The sequence below is a fragment of the Condylura cristata genome, unplaced genomic scaffold (genome assembly GCF_000260355.1).
Source record: "Condylura cristata isolate star-nosed mole 26May11 unplaced genomic scaffold, ConCri1.0 scaffold00012, whole genome shotgun sequence".
In the NCBI taxonomy this organism is placed as follows: domain Eukaryota; kingdom Metazoa; phylum Chordata; class Mammalia; order Eulipotyphla; family Talpidae; genus Condylura; species Condylura cristata.
Window position 1 is genome coordinate 30330023 of NW_004567113.1, and position 8593 is coordinate 30338615.

Below are 8593 nucleotides of genomic sequence, written 5' to 3' on the forward strand. Positions count from 1 at the left end.
GATTTAAATGCACTCTCAGAACAAAGACATGTAAGTGTAAAGGTGTTGAGCTGTGGAACCCAGGGAGATAGAGAAATGAGAAAAATGAGTGGGACACACTCTTTAGTATGTTGGAAGCTTTGCTGAACCACAGCTCTTGAAATGCTGGAAGCCTTCCTGAATGTTAGCAATGCCAAGATATGGGGAATGGGAGAAGGAAGTAGTTGAAAAGTATAATGAATTGTTTTGGGGAAAAAAAATACTTTGTATGGAGAAGCTGATTCTGTATTGTTGGACAGGTAGACCGAGTTATGGTCTGCAGGTGGGAGCGATATAGGTGTCCCTGGAGTGAGAAGTTGGCCGCTATCTACTTGCTTATGTTCTTCAGGGAGTGGGGTACACACTAACTGGAAGGCTGTAATTAGCCCCTCACTCTAAGAATGCCCCAGATTGGTTCCATTTCTCTTCCTAACCCCAACTATTCTTTCTTCTGCATTCTGGCTCTGAAGGACATTTGAAAATGTTGGGATAGAGTGTTACTCTCTGGATGTCATAATGACTAAGAAATGCGACTTGAATTTAGTGGACTAGGCCAAAATTTCTGAACTTTTTTTTTTAAATTAAAGTGTTTATTTTTAAATGGAAGGAGCAGAGAGTAACACAACTTTTGGCATTTTTTTTTCCCCAATCCATAACCCTAGTGGGCTCCCCAAATCAAAGCACTGGAGGGAGAGACCATAGGGCACACTGGGGAGCCCCAGACATTTTTTGAGTGCACAAGTGTTCCTACACAAAGAGCTATCCTGTTCAAAATGCCTCTAGCACCTCTTTTTAGCAAACAGTATTAGTGTCATCCTTGTGAACTTAATTGTCCAGGAGAGAAACCTGGAAGTCATCCAAGATTCTTTCCTCTCTCTTCAACTATCCCCAGCGAGTTAAGCTGTCACTGAGTCTATATGCTGGATCTTCCAAATATTTCTTCAATATTTCTTCCAGATTATCCTTTCATTCCCACTACTCTATATTCATCTCCGGGTCTTCCTCTTATCTCTAAATGGGGCTGCATGCTCTTGCTGGCAGAAATCCTGCCTGCCAGGTGTGTCTCATATATACAGAAGATGCCACAAAATATCTATTGAATGAGTGAGTTTTGACTCCCTCCACTGCTTTTTCTTCCTTCGTCAGAGTCAGCATTCTAAAATGGATGGTTGATTGGGCTGTTCCTGTTTTTAAATCCTTCAAATGCTCCCCACCATCTTCAGGGTGAAAATCAAACACCTTATGCAGAAATGCAGGCCCCTCGCCTCACCTTCCAGCACCATCTCCTAGCATTCTTCCACAAGAAACTTGCTAAGCCTTTTCAAACTGTCATGGATCCTTCTGACCTTTTCTGACCTTGTATATTCTGTTTACTGTGCCAGAAGTGTCCATCTGCCCCATCTCCGTGTGGCTAATTCATAATTCCTGATCTAACCAAAGTGTGATATTCTCTGGGAAGACTTCCTGGGCTGAGTTCCCATCAATAACTGAAATTGAACTTGTATTGTTCCTTCCAAGCATCTCTTCCACACACCCATCTTATGCTGTGCAGATATCACTGTTTCTATGGTCTTACTCTTCACTAGACTGTGAGATTCTTGAAGCTTGCAGGTAGGCAAAGGGAATTTCACGTCTCCATCTTCCAGACCTTGCATGGTCCTATGAGCCATCATTTTTCAATCAGTGCTTGCACGTACAAAGAAACTAATCGAAGCCACACCATCGATTTCTAGCAAAATTTACCTCCATGAGACCCACTGTCTTTCACAAAACTTAGAGAAAAGGGGATCAGTTCCTAGATTGATGTGTTGGTTCTGGAATAAAGGAATACCAGTGCAACGGGAAAATAACGAGTAAAGTTTATCCTTTGAAAAATATCTCTGAGCACTTAGATCATGAAGGTTTTCATGTAGGGTTACACAGGTCTAAGGGATGGATTTTGTGTGGCTGAAGAAGGCACATCACAGGGGGAGTCTCACGGGGGCAGGTGGCTGGCTGCAGGAATTTAGTAAGTTGCATGAGGTTAGAGCGATGTTGGACACCACCAGAAATGACCCAGAGGCCCCTGCATGCTCAGTTCATCGTGCTCCTGTCACCCTGTGTGTGTGGGGGGGGGGGCGGTGGCGGGGGGTGATGAGCCACCAAAGGAAAAGTGCCTGGAAGACCTCGCCAAGTTTCCTCCCACCTTGGTTACCAGCCAGGAAAAGGAGCCTGAGTTCCAGGAGGAAATTTTATCATCGAAGTTGGTGTTTATCAACAGCACCACCTGGCACCTCTTTAGCCCCCGGTTTCTGTTAAAAGTGGGAAAGGGAGCTAAATAAACAGCAGCTTGTCATTTCAAACACCTGGAGGGGAGGGAGAGGAGGGGAAGTCAGCTTGCTCGGGGCCCAGAGGTCATTGAAAATCCCAGCTCTGGAGTCTTGATAGCATCTCAGCCATGGAAACTGCATCCTCCATCTCATGGGCCCTCAGGGACTTCTTCAAGGACGAGCAGGCAGGAAGCAGAAGCACAGAGCGGAGATGTGAGAATGCTCTGATCTGCGATCACACGGGCCTTCCTGGACTCTGCTTGGATGGCCACCAGTGACCTCAGTGGCTTGGTAAACCTTCTCAGGATTTTGACAGGTGCTGGGAAATGGCAGGATGGTGACAAACTGGTGTGAGCAAGAAGCCTGGCCCTGGTGGTGAACTGGCCGTAGGGAAATGATGAATGGCCTTGCAGGCAGTGGCCACTGTTGGCTAACAGAACCTTGTGGAAACGGTCAACTCGGGAATTAATGAGAGCTGGCCAGCTCGGTGAAATGTCATATCCTTCTTTTAACATTCATTTTGATTTCCTCACTCAAGTTTTACTAGGACAATGGGACACACAATAAAATGAATTTCAGTGTAATTTACACTTTATCAGTTACTAAATATGTTGCCTTTGGAAAGATCATGTTTATGTGGTCTCATTTTCTAAAAATTTAATGATCTTAGCTCAGTTTGGTTACCCAAATCTGGATATGTAAAATGGTATTTCTATTTTTGTGTGCAGATAAACTTAAGAAAATAGCTTCTTACCTAAAATTTTAAAAACATCAACTTCAACTTAAGAGTTACCCTTTGTTCTGGAGGTTCTGGAGACTGAAACTCATATCAGTGCTTGGTATAGAGGGGCCTGGCCTTTGGCTATTCACTCCTAAAGGTTTCTCTCTGTGTGTGTCTCTTCCAATGGGTGAAACTTCTCTGCGAGCCAAAACTGAGTCCTAAGCTGATCACTGGAAGACTTTTTCTTGGGTCAATCAAAAGAAAACATGCAGTAGAAAGTTACAAGAGGGAGAGTAGTTACTCGTTCGATGAGCATAATTTAATGTCATGAAAAAAAGGAGGGCCTACCAACAGTGGATAAGGGAGCTTCATCTTTGGGATCTCAATGAGTAGTAAGAAGCAGAAATCAATTAAAAAGACAAACCTTGGAACAGACTTTCTGAAAGGCCGAGAGATTTAGATTCTGCCAGTCCAGGAAGGAAGGAATTCCAAAAATAAAGGGCATCCGTAGAAAACATTTGTTTCTAACTCCTGGGAGCTGTCCATCAGGAAGTGAACAGGAATGTGCTGTGCTGTGTGTGTGTGTGTGTGTGTGTGTGTGTGTGTGTGTGTGTGTGTGTAAGGGAGAGACTAGTCTATTAACCAAGAGGGCAATCCCCTAGAATCCAGGTGATTTGGTTACCAAAACCTCCAAAGTCCTTATCTCTTGAATGCTACATACATTAAAGGATTGAAAAGATGACACTTTGTTTTGCCATCTTCTCTCCTACTCCTTTTCTTTCACTGATGTGCCATTGGTTTACAACACTGTGTACGATTTAGAGGACTATGGCCGCAAAGGCCACAGAAGTTGTTTAATTTGCTGTAGTCCCACTGATTTATTTTCACTTTTGTTTTCCTTATCTTTTGGAGGGAAGTGCCCAAAGACATCACTGAAGCCCAAATTGCAGAGTGTTCAGCTTCTGTTCTCTGTGTTTTATGGCTTTGGTTCTTACACCCAAGCCATGAAGCCATTTTGAGTTAATTTTTGTGTATTTTGTAAGTGGTCTGGTTTCATTTTTCTGCACGTGGCTTTCCAGTTTTACCAGCACTATTTGTTAAAAAGACCTTCCTTTCTCCATTGTATATGCTTGTGTGGGTTTATTTCGGGGCTCTCAATTCTATTCCAATGATCTATGTCCATTTTTGTTCCTTTACCATGCTTTTTTTGATTGCTATAACCTTGTAGGATAGTTTGAAGTATGAAAATGTGATCCCTCCATTCCTCTTTTTTTCTGTCAATATTGCTTTGGCTATTCATCATCTTTCATGGTTCCATATACATTTCAGCATTATTTGCTCTATTACCTTGAAACTTTGACAGGGACTAGATAGAATCTTTGGATAGATGGCCATTTTAACAATGTTGATTTTTCTAATCCATGAGCATGGGATATCTTTCCACTTCCTCTACCTTCTTCTACTTCTTTTTACAATGTCATATAGTTTTTGTTGATCTCCCTCCATTTTTTATTTAAAATTGAACCTTGTTTCATTCTTGGGTCTAGAATCTGTCATAGATAGACAACAGTTTCTGGTGGCTAGGCAAGTAATAAATCTACTCAATAGGGAAATGCCATTTCTTAGGTTATGAGCTATTAAATAAAGTCTATTTCTTGGCACAGTGATTCTATGAGTAGGTTTGTAATATGGTTTGAAGAATGCCCAACAGTGAGCATGACTAATTTCTGGTTATTGTGCGTACATTCACCCTGGCTTTAGAGAGGGAGACAGACAGGCTCCGATGCCTGGGCTTGTTGAGAACGACTAATTGTAGCACCCAAGGTGAACCTTGTAATACTTGAATGAAATTGTTTATTCAGAAACCACAGAATGCAGCAACATCAGTGATGGTGGTAAAAGCTTCTATTCAGAGCTAGGAGCAGAAGAATTATGTTTGAGAAAAAGTCTAGCAAGAATAGAGCTAGAAGTCTCTTTTATATTACCTACTGGATGCAGGTGTCTTTTGGTGTCTGCCTTGAGAGAGTAAATATCATGTACCAGTGGTGTGGCTGTAGCAAGTGACTCAGGCCTGTTGTCTTAATTCTTATGAACTGTAAAAATGAGAGGAAATGTAACATGTGCTTTATAGGACTAAGGATTTACTGAGATAATACATGCAAGTGGCTATCATTACACGAAGGGTGAAAGTCATCTGCAGGTGGCCACACCTTTACCACAAACACTCACCTGTTCTTTATCACACCTACATCATCACACTGCTCATAATATAATTCTTTTGCCACTTTCTGTTTGTGTGATCTCAGGATAGTAACTAGTGCCTTTCTGTGCCTGCGCTTTTCTGTGTAAAGTGTTATAAGATTGTTGTGAAGATTACATGAGTTAATATTTGTGAAGCACTTAAAACAATGCACATAGCAAATGCTATATGACTGTTTATTAAATAAACATGATTAACAAGGCTGTGGCTGGAACAGCTAAGAGTTTAAGATATATTAACTAAGATTATAAACATGGTTACTTCTAAGGTGAACTTGGTTCTGTTCTGAGAATTCTCTCCTGAGAATTCTCTTACTCTCATTCTCTCTTGAGATTGAGAACTTGAGAAATCAGTCAGGGAATAATGGGAAGAGCAAGTGTCTCTGTGTATGCTGTGGGGAGAATGCTAAATAAAACATTCTCTCTGAATCTTTGAAGATTATCCATTATCATGCGCAGTAATCCCCTTCTCAGTGTGGTAGAAGAAGAAAATCTAGGCCCAAGGCAATATTAATTAATATTATTTACAGCCATGTCTTTATCATGATTAAACAATTAATTTTTCTAGTACCATTGTAAAGAATCGGGGCTTCACTATGTAGAATTATTGGACCTTTGAATATGATGGTGGCATTTCTGTACTATTTCATCTGCTCTGAGCCTTATAATGTTTCCCCTTTTATTTGGTTTTAATGGACTTCCTGCTGCTGATCAGGAAGCATTTAATGTGAAGTTGCCTTGGACAAAATTGAGTCACTGAAGCATGACTTTTGAAATACAAGGTTTAAAAAAAAAATGATGAAGAAACAGTGGGCTGGTACCAAAGGGAAAATAACGAAGAGATTACCTCTCTTTTCTTTGACTTCACCCCAAGACCTGGAAGGCTGTGAGTCGGGAAGATGTAGCCTAGAAGGAGAGGGAGGGCTGGTGGTAGGATTCTTCCCCTTTGTAGGTAGCTTAAGTCTTGCAGTCCTGTTTTCCATTACTGGAATTGGCCCTTTCCCCTTGTCCTGCTCTCAAAGTGTCCAGAGTAATTGCCCAGCTCCAACTAACCACGCCTGTCTGTATTGAGGCTTTCAGTTTCCAGACGGCTCAGGAGCCTTGTCTGGGCTCTGTAGAGCAGTACGCTGTCATCTGTGAGCAGGAACTTTCACAGGTTGGGGTGACTATGTCAGAGGCAAGGTTAGTGCCTTTTATTTTGACAGTCCCTACCCCCAATATTTCTGTTTAACTAATAGACTAGATCACAGAGAGGCTTGGAGTATATTTCTTAAACTTTCTAAGCCTTAATCCACATCTTTAAAACGGAGAAGCTAGCAACAACAGTAGCAACAGAAATAACTAAGATAGGCCAAAACTTTATACATGGAAACACATTTAATCCTTAAAACAATTACCAGGTAGGGGTACTGATAGCTGTGTCTCCTAATAAAGCTGAGGCTTAGAATCATGGTCCCAGCTGGAAGCGACCCAGCTCTCTCTGAGACTATGGCATCTTCCATTGCACTTGGAAGTTTTGGGTACATGTCAACCTTTTGTTTTTACTTCCTGCTTACAAGAGCTCCTGGAAAGCACATGAAAATGTAAAGGGAACAAACAGGAAATGGGTTAGTGTATTCTGCTAGTCTTCAGCTACCCTATTCTGCTGTGTTCTAGTGTCACTTTGTAAAAGGATATTAACACTTAGATGAAGTACACAGACAAATCTCTTCAAACCATATTTCCTGTCTACATAAGCCCAGAGTCTACATAACTACCTCTAGCTTGGCAAAACACTTACATGTCAGTCCTCACTATTATGTAATAAATAAAAACCTTGGTTTTCATTGGGAACTTCTGTTTTCTTAGAGAACTCCATGTTTTATTAGATGATGCAGATAACATGAGGACTCTTTCTAACCTCTTCTATGTTTGGTTTCAGCTTAGTAGTTCATCTCAAAGACTAGTTACTGGACACAGTGACTGAAAGTTCCAATGCCACTGTTCCAAAAGAAATCAGAGCCACAAGGTTTTTTGTTTTCATTTTTTTTACTGAGTTTCATTCAGTAAACACGGACCAAATGAATGTCTGACAGGAGAGCTTCCAATGTAGCTTCTACAGCAACCACCAGCCCTCATTACCACCCTTAGAGTGCCCATTCTTTGGATTATCTCTCCAGCACTTCAATTTTGAGAGCAGCGACTTTCTCGGCCAGGATGATAGTGTCTGTTTCTCACACCTGTATTGGCCGAAACTGACCTGTGTTGTTTAGCACTGGATGGAGAAAGTACAGCGTGGTCTTGCTGATGACACAGAGATCAATGTTATTGCCAATGCCAGGTCGGTGGAGATGCCAACTGTAACAGCTTCACTCCCCAGCTTGTTCACTTCCACCTCCTCCATATCTTCAGACATGAGAAGCCAGGACCCATGGTGACATAAAGCAACTACCCATGGATCCATGAGGTTAGATGCTGTGGAAATGAGGTTGGTTAACATTTACTCCCTCTAAAATGAGGGCTGCACCAATGTAACCTTGATACCTAAAAAGCATCTGCTTCAGCATCTGATTGGCCATCGCCACTCTGGGAAGATGGCCAGTGGAGAAGGGATGGAGTTCCAAGTTGGAAGAAATAAGCTCAGTTGTCATGTCTGTAGCTGCAGCTGTTCCAGCACCATAGCAATAAATATTAGGAGCTATGAAGTGTATTTCTTAGCAATTTTTTTCAGCAACAACTATTCTTTCGGTTGTCCTTGTATCTGTTCCAAGAACTAGGCCATCCTTATAGACCACCCCAGCGATGGTCATCCCAGGTTTCCAGGCTCCTGGAAGCCTGTAACTTTTCTTTGCATCATCAGCTTCCAAGATGCCATTTCTGTGACAATTATCAAAATAGAAATCCAACCTCTGGCTCAGGCACTGAGGCAGCTGCTATCTTCCCATACACAAAACTTGTTGTCTTGCATGTCATGCTGTGCCACATGTGGACCATCTGATTTACTAAGTTGGCCACAAATCCTAAAAGTAGGCTTGGGGTTCTGTGAGCAGGGAATGTCAGTTCTGGTCATTCCACTGTGATCTGAAAGTGGAGGAGACCAGAGACTCGGGTAAAGCCTCCTTCCCGGCAGTGCTGTGGACTCTCTGCCCTAAGGAAACGGGTGTGGCTTGAGGAGGGCCAGCGCTTGGTTGTCTAAAGAGTAGAGCTTCATGTCTCAGCACAGAGATGATGATCTGCAGCTCTCCGGCAGCACATTCTCAAGTCCATTCTGTAACCCACTGAGTTGCATCTGAACCTTTTAACTTAG

The 8593-nt window shown here is 42.1% G+C and overlaps 1 pseudogene; it reads right to left on the reverse strand.

The window, feature by feature from the left end:
• Positions 1-7694: 7694 nt before the first annotated feature.
• On the reverse strand, positions 7695-8259 carry LOC101618586 (annotated as a pseudogene).
• Positions 8260-8593: the final 334 nt, after the last annotated feature.